The sequence below is a fragment of the Coenobita brevimanus genome, chromosome 83 (assembly GCF_032717465.1).
Source record: "Coenobita brevimanus isolate Jiangsu-jjx chromosome 83, ASM3271746v2, whole genome shotgun sequence".
Classification (NCBI taxonomy): Eukaryota; Metazoa; Arthropoda; class Malacostraca; order Decapoda; family Coenobitidae; genus Coenobita; species Coenobita brevimanus.
The window spans coordinates 5,948,700-5,971,138 of record NC_137036.1 but is presented as its reverse complement, the minus strand read 5'-3'; the positions used below and the strand labels follow the sequence as shown (position 1 = coordinate 5,971,138).

Sequence of the window (22,439 nt, the reverse complement as noted above, 5' to 3'; positions counted from 1 at the left end):
CCCTTCAGGGTTCGGAGTCAGAAAACGGCAGCGACTCTAAACGGCAGCCGGAAAGCAACAAAACGAAAAGAAAGGACGGAGGAATTGGATAGGATCCGGTGGAGGGTGATGGATGGAGCTTGGGAAATAGAGAAAACGGCCGTGAGAGCGAGAAATTCAAGGGATAACCTGTTCGTTTGGAAATATTCCATATATATCACACACGTATTCATATGCATTGTGTGTGGTGCCTCACCGACGTGACAGTGTCTTTTGTAGATGCATCAGTCAACCTTGCTTGTCGTGAATTGAAAGGCAGAAATAGCTTGGATAGGTGGGATTTACCTTCGAGAGTTATGGAGGTGACACCTTGGGCACGACAAATGAGATATTCTCGCTCAGGAATGGAAATTGCCCGGATTAGCAGTCGCCTGTTGGTCTCATTGCATGGATCTTAGTCTGACGCGCGAAAAATAATAAGAAAAATGTGAAAAGTTTATGCCAACAGAATCTGGTGTTCCCAGGCGGTCACCCATCCAAGTACTAACCAGACCCAACGTTGCTTAACTTCGCTGATCGGACGAGAAGCGGTGCTCTCAACGTGGTGTGGCCGTTGGCAGTGAGAAGGAAAGAAACGACCTATTAATACGGCCTTAATGAGCCAGAAGAGGTTCTTCTATCGATTCTTTTTCTTCTTCGTTAGATTTAATAGGCAATATCTACAACTTTCCAACCTTTCGATGGATTACCTATTTCGTCACCGTGTCTTGAAACATATGGAACAAAGGAAAAGAAAATGCAAGACGTAAGTAGAAATGGATAAACAGCATGACAAACGGACCAACCCTCATTGAATAACCGATCGTCCCTTAACGGATGGCGCAACCAACGTTATTATACTCCATTTTTACTCTTTCACAGAATCTAGGCGCATGCCAGGCAGGCACTCAGGCCAAAAGCCAGGCAGGTAAGTAAACAGATAGGTAGGAATGAAGGTAGATAGGTAGGTAGATTGGTAGATAGGTAGGAATGAAGGTAGATAGGTAGGTAGATTGGTAGATAGGTAGGTTGATGAGTAGGTAGGTAGATATACAAAAAAAATCTGCTGATATGTGGGATAGCAAACCGAAGTGGTGGACAAAGCAATGTCCTCTCAAAAAAGTAAATATATATATAAAGACCTTCATTACAACTGTAAGAGATATAAAAGTATAATCCAGAACTATTAAAAGTTAAAGCCAGTTCCTTAATCCCCTTTTTTGCCAATAGATCACACCTGTCAGGGAGACGTGCAGGAAGCTAAAACTCCTCGTGTGAGTGCGTACGTTCGTACGTTAGTGTGCGCCTGCCTGGCTGCCAGCATGCATGCCTGCATGGCTGCTGGACTTCATCCCAACCCCCCACTCTATCTGTCTCTGTCTGTCTCTTTACAGTATCTATCCATCTATCTATCTATCTATCAATCTCTCTCTCTCTCTCTCTCTCTCTCTCTGTATATATATATATATATATATATATATATATATATATATATATATATATATATATATATATATATATATATATATATATATATATATATTAGAGCGTCCATTGTGTATGAAATAATAAGGTTGGCCTCGGTGTGCGTTTGATTTGGGCAGGCTTTGATTATGTGAAGAGACTGGGGTACTTTTCTTTGGGATTCTTTGTGGTTTGACGTTACTCTAAAGAGGCTTGCTTCCTTTCTTTGAGTTTTAACTTGTTGTCGGTCACGTTAATAGTGGTTAGGTAAAGAGTAGCCTTTGGCTTTAGTGAGATGAGGTTTGGCTAGTTATAATACTTAAGTTAGGTTAGGTTTGATTTGGTTTGATTTGGTTTGGTTGGTTGAGGTTATTTAAGGATTTGCTTACGTTCTGTGAGGTTTGATGAGGGCAGATAAAGATAGGTTGGATTAGGTTAGGTTTTGTTTTGTTTGATAAGGCTAGCTTATATTATGTCTCGTTGGCAGGTGAGGTTGGGTTTAGAGTAGTAGCGTTAGGTGAAGTTAGGTTTGCTCTGGTGAGATGAGGATACGCTTGGTTTGGTGAGGCTAGGCTAGGTTACTTTTGGTCTGGTAAGGTGAGTTTCAGCCAGATCTAACTTTCTTCCGAAGTATCTAAGCAAATACATGTAAATGTTTAGCAATCTGTATAGTTATCTGTCTTTGTAGCAGTCGAGTCAACCAACCTGCCTACCAACCAATTAGTCTTTCGATCTATCTGTCGGGTCATAATTTCCTTCAGCACATCTATCTATATACCTGTGTATCTACCTAGTAATCACTGTATCTATCTATCTTCCTGCCTTTAAGCCAATAAATACTTCGATCAATCTCTCGGGTTATAATTTCCTAGCGAACCACCTATCTTCCTTCGTATCCCTCTGTCTATCTGTATCTATCTATCTATCTATCTATCTATCTATATATATATATCTATATATATATATATATATATATATATATATATATATTTATATATATATATATCTCCACACACCAATCTGTCTGTCTGCCCCTCAGTCGGCCTCTCCATATTATACCAAACGACCAGTCATAAACTTGGCACCTCTCGAGTCCCTTACTCTTATTTTGAATTCCGTGGCATTGACATAATGACATAGGTGTTAACTAAGCTGACGAATGTCTGCATGGACCTATACCATGTCTTCATTAGTTCTGTCTCACTGAAATTCAGTGTGGACCTCCAAGAGAGGCCCGGGGGTTGTTGTGTGCTTTGCCGTGGCTAGGTTGGATAGCGCAATGAAAGGCAACTCAATTATGCACTCTCTTTGCCACAGAAGCCGTACACGGTGCGTCCTTGCCTCTTGAGGGCGTTCACCACGTCCATTGCGGTCACAGTCTTCCACTTGCCATGCTCAGTGTAGGTGAAAGTGTTGCGAATCACATTCTCGAGGAACACCTTTAGAACACCGCGGGTCTCCTCGTAGATGAGGTCAGAGATACGCTTTTCGCCGCCACGACGAACAAGAAGACGGATGGCAGGCTTCGTGATGCCACCACTTTGTGGTGTCGCATGGCGTCTCACTTGGCCAGACCCTTACCGCCTTTGCCTCGACCCGTCATGCCTGCTGCTCAGACTCAGTGTGACACTGAGTTACCCCCACACCATCACCAACAACTTACTGCCTTTGACGAACACACTTACCATCACACCCTTCAAGCTGTCTTTGCAAGTATTGGCTACCTTTACACTCCCCCATGCCACCGGTGCAACCAGTAAACAAAGGCATTTGCAAGAGCAGCGACCACCGCCTCCCAACAATAAACACATGCATATTGTTAGGTTAGGGCCCGACGCTTCTTTTCATCTAAATTTCTTCCTCTCCTACTTGTCACATCTTCATGTTTGTCTCCCTTCCTCCTTCCCCCCCCCCATTTCTATACGTTTTTGTGTGTTTGTTTTGTGTTGTGGCGACAAATTAGTCTCCTACTGAAGGTCCTACTCAGACGACACGATGTCCGGATGTGGCAAAGGTGAAGGGGAAGTCAAAGTCTGGATCCAACACGGCTGGGCTCCAGTTCCTCATGGGCAGGATCCACCATCTCCTTCGCAAAGATAATTATGCCGAGCGTGCGGGTGCTGGTCCTCCCGTCCACTTGGCTGCAGTCATGGAGTACCTTGCAGGCTAAGTGCTTGAGCTGGCTCTCAACGCTGCCCGTGACAACAACAAGACTCATATCAGTCCCCGTCACCTGCAGCTGGCCACCCGTAATGACGAGGAGCTGAACAAGCTCTTGCCTGGCATCACCATCATCCAGGGAGGTGTCCTGCCTAACATCCAGGCGGTGCTGCTTCCCAACAAGTCAGAGAAGAAGTGAAATCTTCCAATAAATTCCTCTTTACTCCATCGGCTCCTTTAGGAGCCACATCCATTTCATAGGAAAGAACAGACTTAGGCAATGGCCTAAATCACCAATTCTGTGTTTCTTCCTGTATACATGCGCGCATTTATGTATTGTGTGTATAATGTGGCATGAGTTGTCTATGCTGGTCTGTGTCTCTGCATGTATTTATGTTTGGTTGCATGTAAGTATAGCTACTTACATCAGTGACGGTACAGTGGTCGATTGATATTCCCACTGCCAACTGCACATACGACTCGTAAGTACAGTTGGAGAAATTTCCGCACGAGACACTGTGGAGATGGCAACAGCAGCGACAGACAGAAATGATCTGGTACTAGTGCTGAGGGTGAACCAGGGGGTGGGAGGTACGGGGAAAGTGAGTGATGGGGGAGAGGAGGGATGGTGGTGGAGGCAGATATGTGTTAGGAAGAGGTTAAGTAGCCATTAATTGTCAACAAACTCTGCATAGTTAATCACTCCAAAGCGATTTTTCTATTAATAATAAAAGGTAGTGGCAACAAGCTGCTAATGATAGTTCAGTATGTGATGGAATACCTAAGCAGACAGGTATCGCCAAGACGTAACCTTATCCTTCGCCTCCTCATTCAGTCCCCTCATCGGAAAGCTTTCTGTTGTTGATTGAGAATTTACAAATATTAAAACTGATTTTAGCTGCTTCTCATGCAAGTTGCGTAACAAAGATACTGTAACTTTCATTGCAACTTGTACTGAATACAGAATCAAACATCCAGTAATAGTCAATTTTATAATTGTGTAATTCAACTACTGTTATCTTAAGACCGAACGCTGGCAGAATAAGGAAAATACATCCTTTAGACTGACGGCGTAATTTGTTATCATTTCATTGTCGTATAGGCACTTACCCTGCTTACGGATGGATGAGCCTGGCCTTCATACCAGACTATAAATTTAAGCATACTCCAGTCAACACTTTCTTAGGGCCAATCCCTCATTTCTTAATAGGCCTATATAACTTTATGGTTATGTGCATGCGTGTGTGATTATATGAGTATTAAACGTGCATAATCTCTCTCTCTCTCTCTCTCTGTCTAACACACGCAGTAGAATACCTTACATACAGTCACACTGATAACCTTTCGGTTGGCAGGAATAAGATACAATCAGTCTGTTTTTCAGCTGTCATCTAAAGTGAATACGGACATAACGTCACTATTAAAGATGGTGATATATTTGACAAAATACACACGGCACTCACAAAATTACCAGCACTATGTAAGACTTGCATTGCTACAAATTGTGCATGCACCTAACGTTTTACGAAATTTTCGTAATGTAATATCTACAAATGTGCTAAAAGTAGCGGTCTCTCCGTCCACACAATTGTTCTAACCACACACACACACACACACACACACACACACACACACTAACAAAACTGGCGTAGTGGTAATGCTTTCTCCTGCCATCTAGTAAGACGGGGGTTCGCGCCGGATAGGATGCGAAAAGTTTCACGAAAGAAGTGGGAGGTTAATGATCTTCTTGAGGGAGAGAATGGTTGTGTGCGTGTGTGAAGGTCACAGCCTTGCCTAGATCGGACTATATGAGCTCTTAGCTTACTTGCTGGAGGGTAATGAGCTGACGATCACGCCAATCACGTTATCCTGACCGACCCGGTGAATTACAGACACTCACCCAAACGCATCAAATTTTGGCAGGCAGCTCTCCTCTCCTCGCACTCCTTTCACACACATTGAGAGATAATGTCACCTACTTATTGTCTCATACAACTCACAGTTGAGGAGAATATACTGAATAATAATGTTTTCTGGGAATTACTGTAGGCCGAAGGAAGGACTTATTTATCCCATTACATTTAAACAAGAAGTGTTTCTCAACCCAAATTTTCTGTTCTACTGAGTTTCTTATAAACTTCATCCATCAATCTAGTACTACTTGTTCCAACATTTACCTGGATAAACAAATATTATTAACTGAACCAAGAGCAAAAAACGTCACTGATAGAATGTGTCAGTAACAATGACTATGTTGGGTTAGCACTCGGTTGGCAATGTTTTTGTAAACCAGTGCTTTCCAAACTGGGAAACGCGCCTCCATTTGGGGTGTGTGAAGTAGACGGAGGAATGACCTTAAGCCGTCTTCCAAAAGTTGCTGTTATATTGCTGTATGGGGCAGAAGCCTGAGCGTTGAGGGAGAATGAAGAGAAAAAGCTGGAGAGGACAGGGATGAGGATGCTGCGATGACTGATGGGAGTGTCACAGAGACAGGAGGAGGAATGATGACATCAGATCAGAGGCAGGAGTTGTGTCAGTTGTGGAGAAGGCATGAGAGGCACGTTTGAGGCAGTATGGGCATGAGACCAGGATGGAGGAAGTTAATCCTGTGAAGGTGGCATGAAGGAGTCAGGTGGAAGGGAGAAGAACGAGGGGAAGACAAAGAATTACGCGAGGAGATGGAATTGCGAAAGAAATGAGGCAGTTAGGCCTGGAGGAAGAGGACGCGGCGGACAGAAGTTACTGACGACAACATATAAGAGCGGCCGACCCCATCAGCGACTAAGGCAACGATAATTTATATATATATATATATATATATATATATATATATATATATGTCTGCTGCTGTCTACTCACCATCAAGTCACGGCCTTCTCAACCACAGCCAATTAATCAGTATACAATTCACTATGATCTGATGGATACTATGATTTTAAATATTACTACAAGTTCAAGAAGGCATTATAATACCCAGGAAATTTCAAAGAATATGCCGTATAAACAAACCAAAAAATAGGAATATGCACTTACGCTCATAAGTGGCTAGAACATGCAATTGCATATGCACATATACAATTGCATGATTATCCTCAGTCTACTTATGAGTCTCTGTTAGATAAACTGAGAGAGTTAGACAGCGAGAGACCCAGTATTATACACTGCACAACACACACGCAGACGCTATTGATTGACCTAAAAAGGCCTAGGTCTGGTTTATGCTTAAATTAGTTTGTGACAAGCAGCCAGCATGTGCTTACGATTTAGGAAATACTGTGTATCAAATTCACATTGATAGCTAAGAAAGATGCATTTATCTTAAAATCTGACATGCTTTAATGCCTTTTAGAGTAAAAAATACTAGTGGTTGACTGAAACAACGAAGAAATGGAATATTATATATTTATATATAGGGTACTTTATTTTTCATACACTACATATCTACGTTACAATTAAGATGTAGGTGGGGGAGCTCACCATCCACTCACTCGATGTACTGCTGCTCTCGGGTGTTTCCTCTTTCCTCTCCTCCATCCTTCTTTCCTTTCATCTTCTGTCCTTCTTTCCTTCATTCTTTCCTTGTCCCTCTGCCTACGGGTGACTTTACACTCCCTCTTTCTTTCCTTCATTCTTTCCTCTTCCTTCTGCCTGTGGGTGACGCTACACTAAATGACAAGTGTTACGGAACACAGAAAGATAATGTACACTTTAAGTGAGAATACTGAGAGTCACTACTGTCCCGTAAAGTTCCAGGTTCAAAACAAAAGAGTTAGGTAAAATTACAAGTTAAAGTTTAATGCTCAAACTAACAACAAAACATTCAGGACTCATAAGGATAATGTAATGGCAAAAAACAGGATAAATATATGGTTAACTGCAATAGCCTCTATTAACACGAAATTAGCAAGAGTAAATTTATCTAAGTCAGCCCTGATAAAATGAAAATACACTGGGTAATGCTCAGTTAATGCAAGATAAATTATTACAGATACAAACTATTATTAATGATGGCTGACAATAAGAACCTTACATGAATTACAAAAACTTCACTAGGCCTACAAATTAAACTTATGCTATACAGTACAAGAACAAAATGCAACAACACTTATACTCAAATTACACAGCTGCTGGATGGTTGGAGACTTCCTGAGACACTCAATAATAACTGTACAGGGGAGGACAGAGATGTGAACAAAATGAGGAGTAGATCTAAGTGGCAATAATGCAGAGACTGAGCTCATTATATAGGGGCCGGCAGAGCTTGATACAACTTGTAAGAAGAACACGCAAATGAAGCCATGGGGACAAAGAGTTGACAATCCCGCTCTGAACAACAGAAAGGACGACTTACTCTACTATAACGGTAGAAGGGGGGGACTGAGGCAGAACACGCTCGTGATCAAACATGCAGCATAATGTGCGTTAAAATTACACAAAGGATGATGAAATCATAGGCTATGTAACACCTCCCCACAAAGAAAAAGAAATTTACAAAGGAAATTTCTTATTACTCTAAAACAATCTGTCTAAAGTCTAGATAAGCAATCTGCAATAACATTTTCTTTCCCCTTGACATGTTGTATGTCTAATGAATACTCCTGAAGAAGTAGACTCTATCTTGTCAATCTCTGATTTTTATCTTTAAACTTACTAAGGAATTTCAGTGGGTTATGATCGGTATAAATGACTATGGGGTCAAAACCAGAACACAAATAAAATGAAAAATGCTGTAAACCCAAAATCAAGGCCAAAAGCTCTTTCTCAATAGTTGAGTAGTTCTTTTGAGGTGGAGTGAACTTCTTACTGTAATAAGATACAGGATGTTCAATACCCTGATCATCCCCTTGCAGCAAAACAGCCCCAGCTCCTGTATCACTTGCATCAACAGCCATCTTAAAAGGCTTAGCAAAATTTGGAGTAGCGAGCACTGGCTGACTTAATAGAATAGCTTTAAGTTTGTTGAAAGAGGATTCACAGTTATCGGTCCAGACAAATTTAACTCCTTTTTTCAGTAGGTCTGTAAGTGGTGATACAAGAATAGAAAAGTTAAGAACAAATCTCCTGTAATAACCTACCATTCCCAAAAATCTTTGAAGCTCCCTCCTACTTTTAGGTCTGGGAAGATCACTTATAACCTGAACCTGGTGGTGCAACATGTCCATCACCAATTACGTACCCAAGGTACTGAACCTTAGCTTGACCAAACTCACACTTTGATAAATTAGCTACAAGATTAGCCTGAACCAAACGCTCAAGAAATTTACTGACATGGCATAAGTGATCTTTCCAGTTGTCACTGAAGATTAATACATCATCAGTATAAAAACACACCCTGCCAAACCCTCTGTTACAACATTCATGAGCTTCTGAAAAGTGGCTGGTGCATTCTTCATACCATATGGCATTACAGAACATGCAAAAGTCTTTCCAAGTGTTACAAAACATGAGATCTCCCTAGCACGTTCAGTCATAGGTACTTGCTAGTATCCCTTTAACAAATCAAACTTACTTATGTACCTAGCCTTTCCGATCTTGTCTATGCAATCTTCCACACGAGGGAGAGGGTAAGTGTCTATTTTGGTTATCTGATTAACACGTCTGTAGTCGATGCAAAGCCGCTGTGACCCGCCTGGCTTAGGGACTAGAGTGACAGGAGAACTCCACTCGCTCTGACAGGGCTCAATCATCTTTTGGTCCAACAGGTAGCCAAGCTCCTTCTGGATGAGAGGAACTTTCACTGGGTTCACACGGCAAGGAGGCAGTTTAATTGGCTTTGCGTCTCCAACATCGACATCATGCATCAACACAGTGGTTCTTCCTGGAGTGGCACGGAACACTTGCGGGTACTCCTGCAGTAATGCCGAAAACTCCTGCCTTTCCTCGGGAGGTAGATGAGAAAGCTCAGTCTGGAGATCATTCATGATATCTGGATTCTTCCCCAAACTATCACTCAGGCTCATACTGCATGGGAGAGCTTCACTTGCAGACTCGGGTGGAACAGCTACAGTGCAGACTGGATTATTTTCGTCCCGCCTGTGATATAACTTTAGCATGTTGATGTGACATAGTTGCTTGTCCTTTCTACGATCTGGTGTGGCGATGACATAGTTGACATCACTGAGTTTCTTCTCCACGAAATAAGGACCACTAAACTTGGCTTGAAGAGGTTGCCCATGAACTGGTAGCAGAATCAAAACCTGATCTCCTGGCTGAAAGTGGCGTAACCTGGACTTCTTATCATACCAAGTCTTCATCTTCTCCTGAGCAGCTCCTAAATTCTCTCTCGCCAGCTGTAAACCAGTGGACAGCCGTTCTTTGAACTTCATCACATACTCCAGCAGGTTGACGTCATCTTCCTCCGACAGCCAGCATTCCTTGAGTAGCTTAAGGGGTCATCTTACTTCATGGCCAAACAGTAGTTCAAAAGGTGAGAAGCCCAGTGATTCATTTAGAGATTCTCTTGTGGCAAACACAACGAATGGAAGACCTTTATCCCAGTCTTTCTGATGTTCCAAACAGTATTTCTTGAGCATCGATTTGAGTGTTTGATGATATCTCTCCAACGCTCCTTGGGTCTGGGGATGGTAAGCTGAAGACGTGATCTGGGTGATGCCCAACTCTTTCAGAGACTGCTTGAAAACATTTGACATGAAATTACTTCCCCGGTCTGACTGTACCTCCTTGGGCAGACCAAACTTTGTGACGAACCCTAGCATTTCCTTAACCACATTCTTTGCTGAGATATTTCTAAGTGGAATGGCTTCAGGATAACGAGTAGCCATATCAATCAGGGTCAACACATAAGAAAATCCTGAAGAAGTCTTAGGAAGAGGGCCCACAATATCCACCAACACACGGGTGAAAGGCGCCTCAAAAGGAGGAATGGGAACTAGAGGTGCAACCTTTTCGGTCTGATTACACTTCCCCACAACTTGACAGGTGTGACAAGACTTACAATACCAGGAAACATCCCTGAAGATACCTGGCCAGTAGAAGTGTTTCAAAATGCGTGCCACAGTCTTTCTCACTCCAAGGTGTCCTGCCAAACTGGAATCATGAGCCAATCTAATGATATCCTGCCTACAAACACGAGGAATGACAACTTGATGTACAACCTCCCATTCACAGTCGGCTGATGCTGTTAGGGGTCTCCACTTCCTCATAAGTACTCCTGACTTTACATAATAACAAGTAGAAGCACCGGCTGACTCTTCTTCACTGTAAGCAGAGTTAGCTAGACCTTTCAACTCAGGGTCAGCAACCTGCAACTCAACCAACTCTTGACGAGACAAATTATCAACACTACGGGGTACTGCCTCATCTTGTGAGTGGTCGAAATTAGCAAGAAAAGTGTCAGCTAGGATAACATCATCATCATCATTATCCTCTAAATCACCAGTATCTTTAGACTTAGCCCTAGTGAAAGCACATGCAGGGAACACATCAGGGACATCACAATCCCGGGCCGCAGCCACTGGCTCACTAGACAACTGAGGAGCTGGACACACTTGACTTCCACCAATATCATTTCCAAGTAAGAAAGTTACACCTGACATTGGGAGTGTCTCAACCAACCCAACCATAACGGAACCATTAACAAAACCAGACTCTAAATTCACTCTGCACAGAGGGACAGAGAAGTAATTATTCCCTACACCTTGTAAGATTACAGTTTCATCAGAGGAATTAACATTAGAGCCTAGAACACTGGTCAGCATAAGGGATTGGCAAGCACCTGTATCACGATATATTTGAACTGATTTCCTGTCATTACTGTCCAGAGGACTGACAAAACCATCAGACAGGAAATTAGCACATGAACTCTTGAGAGTGTCACCCACGTTACTGCTCAAAAGAGGAGCTCCATCATGAGAATTTAATTTACCCCTCAAAGCAGGTTCAGTTAACTCAGTTAAAGAATTCTGGGAACTCTCAAGGGTGGACACTAGACCAATTGACTGAATATTTAAAGACTCCTTTTTGTTCACATCACGCTGTCTCCTGAAACATTTCTCCGTAGTATGACCAAGCTTACTACAATAAGTACATTTACTTTTCTGAAATCTAGAGGTGAAGCTGGTATTTACTACCTGAGAAACATCATCTTTATTCTCTTTCCTGTTACCTGTACTCTGAGTAGAGGCAACGTACTTACTCTCAGCTTTCCTTTTTTCTTTAGAATATCTCTTGTGAGTGAGAACATACTCATCAGCTAAAACTGTAGCATCAGACAAATTATCTATTCTTTTCTCATCAAGATATAGGCTTACATCTTTACTAATACACCTTTTGAAGTCCTCCAGCAAAATCATCTGCTTAAATCTGTCAAAATCAGAATCCACATTCTTAGAATTTAACCACTGCTCTAACAGATCTTCTTTGATTTTTGCATACTCAACATGGGATTGCTTATCTTGCTTTTAAGTTGTCCTAAATTTTACTCTATAGGCTTCAGGAACAAGTTCATAGGCCTTAAGAATCAAGCTCTTAACTACATCATAATTATCAGATTGACATCATTAAGAACAGTTTGAAGGAGTACTGGCCAATACTTTTTGGGTCAATTAAAACCTGTAGCTACCCTCTCAAACAACTGAAAATACTTTGTTAAATCAGATTCATTAAAAGGAGGGACAAGTTTAACATTTTTAGCCACATCAAAATCATCAGAGCTAGATAATCCAGTTCCTCCTTGTTTCATGCGATACTCATGGTCTGCCTGAATCCTAGCTAGTTCAATTTGTGCCTGAGCCTGTATCTGTGCCTCCTGAATCCGAGCCTGAGATTCAGCCTCCTTAGCATTCGCCCTAAATTCAGCCTCCTTAACACGAGACTCCGCCTCCTTAGCACGAGCCTCCCGCAGGGCTAGCTGTAACTTAGCTAATTCAATCTGCGTTTGCTCATTTGGAGGAGTTACATTAAACAAGCTTTCATTAATCATGTCAACAATTTGATCTTTAGAATGATGAGAGCGAACAGCAATTCCCAATTGTTGAGCAACAAGCTTAAGTTCATTCTTTGTTCTGTTTTCTACATCACACACTGTTTGCACATTTGACAAAAAATCTTTGGCTTCATCAAGCGTAGTAATTGTAGACATCATGAATTAATCACAGTCACAAAATATCGAGCAATATCCTTATGATAATATCCTGGATATCCTGATAAGAGGTCGCCAAATTTATGTTACGGAACAGAGAAAGATAATGTACACTTTAAGTGAGAATACTAATAATCACTACTGTCCCGTAAAGGTCCAGGTTCAAAATAAAAGAGTTAGGTAAAATTACAAATTAAAGTTTAATGCTCAAACTAACAACAAAACATTCAGAACTCATAAGGATAATGTAATGGCAAAAAACAGGTTAAATATATGGTTAACTGCAATAGCCTCTATTAACACGAAATTAGCAAGAGTGAATTTATCTAAGTCAGCCCTGATAAAATGAAAATACACTGGGTAATGCTCAGTTAATGCAAGATAAATTATTACAGATACAAACTATTATTAATGATGGCTGACAATAAGAACCTTACATGAATTACAAAAACTTCACTAGGCCTACAAATTAAACTTATGCTATACAGTACAAGAACAAAATGCAACAACACTTATACTCAAATTACACAGCTGCTGGATGGTTGGAGACTTCCTGAGACACTCAATAATAACTGTACAGGGGAAGACAGAGATGTGAACAAAATGAGGAGCAGATCTAAGTGGCAATAATGCAGAGACTGTGCTCATTATATAGGGGCCGGCAGAGCTTGATACAACTTGTAAGAAGGACGCACAAATGAAGCCATGGGGACAAAGAGTTGACAATCCCGCTCTGAACAACAGAAAGGACGACTTACTCTACTATAACGGTAGAAGGGGGAAACTGAGGCAGAACACGCTCGTGATCAAACATGCAGCATACTGTGCGTTAAAATTACACAAAGGATGATGAAATCATAGGCTATGTAACATAAGCCAAATGGTTTCCAGTACACCAGGAAACCATTTACCACGCTCGATGGTAACCATATAACCAAATTTTGGCACCTGGTGGTTTAGTAGGTAATTATTGCGCTCCAATCGGATTGAGCCGGTGAAGGTTTATATATATCCAAGGGGTGGCTGGGGTCTACTGCTCATGTAATGCCACTCAGAGATGAGTGAGGCTGGTCACTCTCATCTTAAATGTCGGGACCAACTGCCTAGCCGCAGGCTCCTACTCTCCTCGTGGGGCAATGTAGGATTTGATGATGGATGGATGGATGGATGAGCAACTTTTCTGAGAAGTGTCTGAGGTAAACGTCTGATATCAGTCTGTGTTACAATAAGGATTTTACAGACATCGAAGGGAGGCGAGTCATTATATAAGGTTACATGTTGGTGATGTCTGTGTGTTTATATCAGCCTTGCATGACCACTGAACTGACCGTTTTTCGTCATGTCATGAACAATCACTTTACAGCTTGTTGCTACTTCCTGTGTTCCTCTTTCATAAAAACACATTAATTTAAAATCAAAGGAAATTGTTACGACGTTAAATGGCTACTAAGCCGCTCCCCAACACTCCGCTACCCCCACTCCCATCCCTCCCAACACTCAGCTACTCCCACTACACCCCATACCTGACGTCTCACCCCTCCCACCACACAGCTACCTCCATTACCCCCTCAAAACCTCACCTACCCCGCACGTCCCACCATTCTTTTACCCCAACACTGTTACCAGATCAAATTATTTGCCTCTCCAGCTACCTTGTACGCGGTGTCCCGCGCGGAAATTTCTCCAACAGTACATCCTGAAACGGGTGGGTTGGTTGATGGATGAATGGAAACATAGATGATGGCTTATCTTCAGCTATGGAGGGACTCGACGAAGTTGTTGAAAGATATGTTCATGTATTATCCTAGGGGTGACGACCATGGTGCATTTTATACCCCAAAATAAGAGCACTTCAGACAATAATCAAACTAACAATTCATTATGATAACACTACAGCCGATAATAGCATTATTAATACTGCTAGTTACTCCTCTTCATTTGGTTACTGTTATTATAAATCTTATTGGAATTATTGTTGCCATTTTCAATTTCGTTGTTACTTCGAATTTTTAGTATCACAATTTCTTCTTATCGTTATATCAAATATTGTCACTTGATGATGGTACTACTGCCACAAGAAGAACTACATCTATAATAACAACGAAAAGCAGTACTACTGCTACTACTACTACCACCACCACTAATACTTCCACAACCAGAAGCATTAGTGATTTATGCCAGTTGGTAGCTACGATGGGGCCTATGCATAGGGGCTCTGCGGGAGGTCGGTGTTGTTGAGAACGCTACAGGGCACTTGGTGATGAGGGCAAGGTAACGTCCTGCCTGCCTGCCTGCCTGGGTTGGCGTGTTGTTGTGGCGGGTGGTGCATGGCCTGTCCGGTGGAGGGGGATGGATGGAGCGTAGGAAATAGAAAAAACGGCCGTGAGAGCGAGAAATTCAAGGGATAACCTGTTCGTTTGGAAATATTCCATATATATCACACACGTATTCATATGCTTTGTGTGTGGTGCCTCACCGACGTAAGAGTGTCTTCTGTAGGTGCATCAGTCAACCTTGCTTGTCGTGTATTGAAAGGCAGAAATAGCTTGGATAGGTGGGATTTACATTCTAGAGTTAAGGAGGTGACACCTTGGGCACGGCAGATGAGATAGTCTCGCTAAGGGCCGTTTTCACAGTCGTCCCCAGTGTAGTCCCCAACAGCCTACTCGCCTCTGAACACACGTTTTCGTTTTCACAGTCGCCCCCAACCAGCCTTCCGAGGGCTCTGTTGGGGACGGCATTCGGGACGGCCCGAACAAATTACTGGAACATTCTTGGCGTGCCTGCACCCTCCCCAACAGATGGTCCCGAAAGTAAAACAGTAAAAGAATAATTACATGAAACATATTTTCATTAATACTATATACCCAGTGTAATATTTCTGGGTTAAAAAACACACCCAGTATTGAAAAAATATATACGTTTGTTTATTTTTATGAGACTTTCTACTATGTATCCGAATATTTCCCTTTCGCTGACTGGTGGAGGATGCACAACAAACGGTCCCGAAAGAAGTACGAGAATCGTTGTCTAGCATATTTTCATGAAAATTCTAATAGCTGATGCCCAATGTAAAAGCTGATGTAGCTAACACTCCGTTTAGAAAAGAAAATGTTCATGTATTAATAGTATATCCATTAACAACCGCACCATCACTCATTAGACGTTATACATGTTACTTCATGGTTATTTTTATTTAATCCTTTTTTTACAATACTTGGGATTCATCAGGATTCAGCTTACGTCCGATTTCAAGTAGGAGTGTGGTGAGGTTGCCGTTAGTTAGCTCTTCATTCCGATGACGTTTCCTATTCGTTATTTTGGCTGCATTCTTACGAATATCTTCACTCCTGAATATATTAGTAAGAACTGTGTGAAGTGGATTTTCCAGCCATGTTATTCATCACATTCATTACATTCCAATTTCTAAATAGTCTCCACATATGGAAAGTGTTTTTGCCACCAGAACTACCAACCCTACCGCATCAACACGGGCAGACGTCCCCACGTTAGTAAGCTCCCGAAAGCCATTCGGAGCGACTGTGAAATCCAAAGATGCTTTTGGTTCGGGCCCGACGCACGTTCTGGCCCAAAAGGTTGGGGACGACTGTAAATATGACCCTAAGGCCATTCCAGATTGGCAACCGTCTGTTGCTCTCATTGCATGGATCTTAGTTTGACGCGGGAGAAAAAGCAAGAATAATGTAAAAACATTATTCCTACAGCACCTGGTGTTCCCAGGCGGTCACCCATCCAATTACTAACCAGACCCAACGTTGCTTAACTACGCTGATCGGATGAAAAGAGGTGCTCTGAACGTGGTATGGCCGTTGGCAATGAAAACGAAAGAAACAACATATTAATATGGCCTTACTGAGCCAGAAGAGGTTTTTCTATCGATCTTTTTTTTTCTCTCTTTCAGATTTAAATTTTAGTGCTGGGCAGGTGCGCAAACACTTGCGCAAAGCGCAGTTGCGCACCCTTGTGCTCTGGTGAATATCATTTGCGCATTGCGCACCGCACGAGACCATGCGCATTATTGCGCTTTCGCACATGAAAAGGCAGGTGCGCCAGCCCAAATTAATTTGCGCTTGCACAACAAAATTTGCGCTTGTGGACCTGCCATGTACACCTGTCCTGTGGATTGCTCACTGCGCAATCCAAGGGACATGTGATGCTGGGAGCTTCCCGTATGTCTGGACAAGGGTTGGGGGAGGCTCGGGCGGGTCGCAAGGGTTCTGCTAGGGGGAGGCGGGAGGGATGGAGGGCAGTAGCATTCTTAAAATGCTTCAACAGAGATAATGTATTTTAATATTTTTTAAATTATTATTATTAGTAAATAATATTAGGCTATGGATATTTTGATTAAAATAATATGTTTTAATGATTTTTGTAAGGAATTACATATGCTATTGTATATCTATACAGTGTTCAGTTATTAAATAAAACGTTTTGCGAAAATGCAGATAAAAGTAAAACTGGCAACATCACAGCCTTTGTTTCCCTGTCTCTCTCCTTCGTAGCCCGCTCACTCCTCTGTTTGAACTTCCACGAGTGAAAAAGTTACTACATGACAGTATTGTGACCTTGTTGGAGGAACAGAAATCAAGAGTGAGAGCTGTGGAAATAAATGAGTTATTTGAGAGGAACCTGTGGAGTCACATGGAGAGACAGGCTGACAAATGAGGAAGTGAAGGATCGTTGTGGTGTGGAGTGGATGTGATAGGAAACGTTTGGAGAAACACACTGAGGTGGTTTGGCCATGAGGAGAGGATGGAGAGTAAGAGACTGACAAGGAGAGTGTATGTGAGTGAAGTGGAGGGGGGGGAGAGGGAGGAGGAGGCCAAGGATGAGATGGAGGGATGGAGTAAAAAAGTATATGAGAGAGGAGGGTGTGAACTGGGAGCAGGGCAGTGAAATGGCGGGGGGCAGGGAGATATAGAGGCGATTTGTTGCTTGTTTGTGGGAAGTGGACACCACTTATGGGATTAAGGCGTCTGACAAAAGATAGATAAACCGAATAATAATAAATAAAAGTAAGTATGCTAATTTATTTATTTCAATATTTTACAATACTTCTGACAATTATATGCAAATGGTTTGCGCATGCTCTTTGCGACATTGCCCAAGCTAAATATTTGTCAGATTGTGCACTTGCTCTTGTGCAAGGTAGTGAACTGTGGATTGGGCATTGCGCTTGCGCAAGGTCCTTCTTCTTTTGCGCTGCCCACCACTGGATTTAATAGCTGATATCGACAACCTTCCAGCCTATCGATGGATTACCTATTTCGTCACTTTGTCTTGACACATATGGCACAAAGGAATAGCAAATGCAAGATGTAAGTAGAAATGGACAAACGGCATGACAAACGGGCAAACCCTCATTGAATACCCGATCGTCCCTTAACCCACGACGTAGCCAACGTGATTATACTCCATTTTTACTCACTCACAGAATCTAGCGCAACCCAAGCAGGCTCGCAGGCAAAAAGCCAGGCTGGTAGGTAAACAGATAGGTAGGTAGGAAGATAGGTTGGTAGGTGGGTAGCTTGGTGGGTAGGTAGGTGGATAAATTATACAAGAAACTCTGCTCAAATATGGGATATTAGACCGCAGCGGAGGACAAACCATTGTCCTCTAAATATATATATATATATATATATATATATATATATATATATATATATATATATATATATATATATATATATATATATATATATATATATATATATATATATATATATATATATATATATATAATGACCTTCCTTACAACTGTAAGAGATATAGAAGTAAAATTCAGAACTGTCAAAAGCTAAATCCAGTTCCTTAATCCTCTTTTTTGTCCTTAGTTCACACCTGTCAGAGAGAGGTGCAGGTTGCTAAACCTCTTTGTGTGCGTGCGTTCGTTCTTCGTTAATGTGTGCCTCCCTCTCTGGCTGCATGCATACATGCATGCCTGTTAGACTTCATTCCAACCCCTCCTCTCTATCTTTCTCTGTCTGTCTCTCTCTGTATAGTGTCTATCTATCTATTAATCTATTAATATAGCCATCTATATATATATATATATATATATATATATATATATATATATATATATATATATATATATATATATATACACACACACAGACATACATACATACATATATTAGGGCGTCCATTCTGTATATATGAAATAATAAGGTTGGCCTCGGTGTGCGTGCGATTTGGGCAGGCTTTGATTATGTGGAGAGACTGGGGTACTTTTCTTTGGGATTCTATGTGGTCTGACGTTACTCTGAAGAGGCTTGCTTCCTTTCTTTGAGGTTTATCTTGTTGACGGTCACCTTAATAGCGTTTAGATAAAGAGTAGCCTTTGGCTTTAGTGAGACGAGGTTTGGCTAGATATACTAATTAGGTTAGGTCAGGTCTGATTTGGTTTGGTTGGTTTAGCCTATTTAAGGATTTGGTTACGTTTGGTGAGGATTGATGAGGGCAGGTAAAGATAGGTTGGATTAGTTTAGGTTTTGTTTCTTTTGATAAGGTTAGCTATTATTATGTCTCGTTGGTAGGTGAGGTTGATTTTAGAGTAGAAGCGTTACGTGAAGTTAGGTTTGCTTTAGTGAGTTGAGGCTTTGTTTAGCTTGGTGGGGCTAGGCTAGGTTACTTTTGGTCTAGTAAGGTGAGTTTCAGCCAGATTGTGGCTGTTTAGATATGGTGGGGAGAGCTGGAGTGGGGTTTGGTAAGGTTTGGTTATGTTTGGTTTGGTCTGGTTCGTTTAGGTTAGGATTGGTTTGATTTGGTTCTGTTGGGTGAGGTAAGGTTTGCTTGGGTTACCTTACGTAAGGTGGGGATGTGAGGTGGGCCAAGTTAGACTTGGTAGGTAAGTGAACGTTTGGTTATGTTATGTATGGCAATGGTCTGCTCTAGCATGCATGCTCGTATCCATTTCCATTGTGAGATCGAGAGATCTACTGTACTTACCGACCCACCCATGTCACTATCCATCCATATATTTAGCAATCCGTCTACCTATCTAACATTCTTCCAAACTATCTATGCAAATACTTGTTCCTCTGTTTAGCAATTTGTCTAGTTATCTGTCTTTCTAGCAGTTGAGCCAACCTACCTGCCTACCAACCAATTAGTCTCTCGATCTACCTGTCAGGTCATAATTTCCTTCTGCACATCAATTTATATACCTGTGTATCTACCTAATAATCACTGTATCTATCTATCTTCCTGCCTTTAAGCCAAGAAATACTTCGATCTATCTATTGGGTTATAATTTCCTAACGAGCCACCTCTGTCTATCTATAATCATCTATCTATCTATCTATCTATCTATATATATATATATATATATATATATATATATATATATATATATATATATATATATATATATATATATATATATATATATATATATATATATATATATATATATATATATATATATATATATATATATATATATATATATATATATACATCTACCTACCTCTCTGTCTGTCTGCCTCTCAATCGGCCTCTCCTTATTATACCAAACGACCAGTCATAAGCTTGGTACCTCTCGAGCCCCTTACTCTTATTTTGAATTCCGTGGCATTGACATGATTATACAGGTGCTAGCTAAGCTGCCGAATGTCTGCATGGACCTATTCCATGTCTTCATTAGTTCTCTCTCGTTCTCTCTCAGAAATTCAGGGTGGACCTATAAGAGAGGCCCTTGGGTTGTTGTGTGCTTTGCCGTGGCTAGGTTGGATAGCGCAATGGAAGGTAACTCAATTATGCACTCTCCTTGCCACAGAAGCCATACACGGTGCGTCCTTGCCTCTAGGGGGCCTGCACGACGTCCATCGCCGTCACAGTCTTCCGCTTGGCATGCTTAGTGTAGGTGAAAGCGTTGCGAATCACTTTCTCGAGGAACACCTTTAGAACACCGTGGGTCTCCTCGTAGATGAGGTTAGAGATACGCATTTTCGCCGCCACGACGAGCAAGACGACGGATGGCAGGCTTCGTGATGCCACCACCTTGTGGTGGCGCATGGCGCCTCACTTGGCTAGACCCTTGCCACCTTTGCCTCGACCCGTCATGCCTGCTGGTCAGACTCAGTGTGACACTGAGTTACCCCCACACCATCACCAACAACTTACTTCCTTTGACTAACACACTTACCATCACACCCTTGAAGCTGTCTTTGCAAGTATTGGCTACCTTTACACTCCCCCATGCCACCCATGCAACCAGTAAACAAAGACATTTGCATGAGCAGGGACCCCTGCTTCCCAACAATAAACACATGCATGTTGTTAGGTTAAGGCCCGATGCTTTCTCTTCATCTAAATTTCTTCCTCACCTACTTGTCACATCTTCATGTTTGTCTCCCGTCCTCCTCCCCCCCCCCTTTTCTATACATTTTTGTGTGTTTGTTTTGTGTTGTGGCAACAATTTAGTCTCCTACTAAAGATCCTACTCAGATGACTTGATGTCAGGATATGGCTGCTGTTGTCGTTTAAAGTTGTCTTACTCCTATAGCTGGAGCCAGGTCTTCTATTAGCCCGATCAGTGTAGGTGGCGGTTTGGTCATGTGGTGATGACCCTTGTGGCAATGCGAGTTGCACCCCATGGGGTAACACTTTGTATGGCGCAGATTTATCATGTGGACAGTGAAGACGTACACACACGGATATACATGAAGAGGAGCATGTAAACATGTGTACCTATGTACACTGGACACATGCGTACATGCATGTACTTGTTAACATGCATATGCATACTGGCGCACGGTCAAGCATGCATAGACACACAGACAAACACACACACACAGAGGCACACACACGCACGCACACGCACACAGAAACATTTATGTAGGAGGTGGCGCAGAGCTCACCAGCTCAAGGACTGTGGAGGTGGGGACAGTGGCTATGACAGCGGCTGCTATGTCCCGGAGCAGTCCTGGGGGTTTGGCGTTAGCATGTGACCTTGGTGTGTCAGCATCGGGGTAGGGGTATTTAACTCTGAGGCGGTTTGTAGTAGGGCAGCGGAGTAAGTAATGCAGGAGAGGATGGGGCGTGGTTGCTTGGCAGTGCTCACACTCAGAGGGGGAGACTACATTGTCACTGATTATTTCGTCGTGGCATTTGTACTCGAGCCTTAGACGACTGAGTCTGGTTAGGGACCTGTTATCACCGGGTCTTGGTGGTATTAGTTGTTTATACTGTATTTCGTGGCCATGGCATACCACTTAGCGGAGGGATAACCCATTTACACAAATGCCTGGTGGTCTTCACGATTGAGGACAGCTGATTGACGTTTAATGTTCTGTTTGATTTGAGTGAGCCTTGGGTGGATTTCGATGTTGATGTGGACGTGCTCAGTGGCCTCCTTTGCTGTGTGATCAGCTCTTTCGTTGCCAATAATCCCGATGTGACTGGGGATCCAATGAATGATAATGGATCCACCCGCATTGCTTATCTGTTGGGTGGTGGCCAGTATTGTGGAGATCAACCTGATGTTGTCTCGGTGGAAGGTTTGTGGATTGCTGAAGTGGAGTCAGTGTGGATGATGATGGTGTTTGAGGGAGCAATGGTAAGGGCATCTTTTAAGGCTTTGAAGATGGCGGTGAGCTCGGCCTGAAGGGTCGAGGCTCCATCTGAAAATCTGATGCCGTGTTTTCGGTTGCCACAAACAAAGGCAGCCCCG

General features: G+C 42.2%; 1 non-coding gene and 3 pseudogenes across 1 annotated transcript; all 4 read right to left on the bottom strand.

Moving 5' to 3' along the window:
• Positions 1–478: 478 nt before the first annotated feature.
• Positions 479–597, bottom strand: LOC145409974 (5S ribosomal RNA). The gene has a single exon (XR_013899200.1). It is a non-coding gene; the product is annotated as a 5S ribosomal RNA (ribosomal RNA).
• A 2,180-nt stretch (positions 598–2,777) lies between these two features.
• Positions 2,778–3,085, bottom strand: LOC145409893 (histone H4-like; annotated as a pseudogene).
• Positions 3,086–16,458: 13,373 nt separating this feature from the next.
• LOC145409985 (5S ribosomal RNA) lies at positions 16,459–16,577 on the bottom strand (annotated as a pseudogene).
• A 3,944-nt stretch (positions 16,578–20,521) lies between these two features.
• LOC145409892 (histone H4-like) lies at positions 20,522–20,830 on the bottom strand (annotated as a pseudogene).
• Between the last annotated feature and the right edge of the window lie 1,609 nt (positions 20,831–22,439).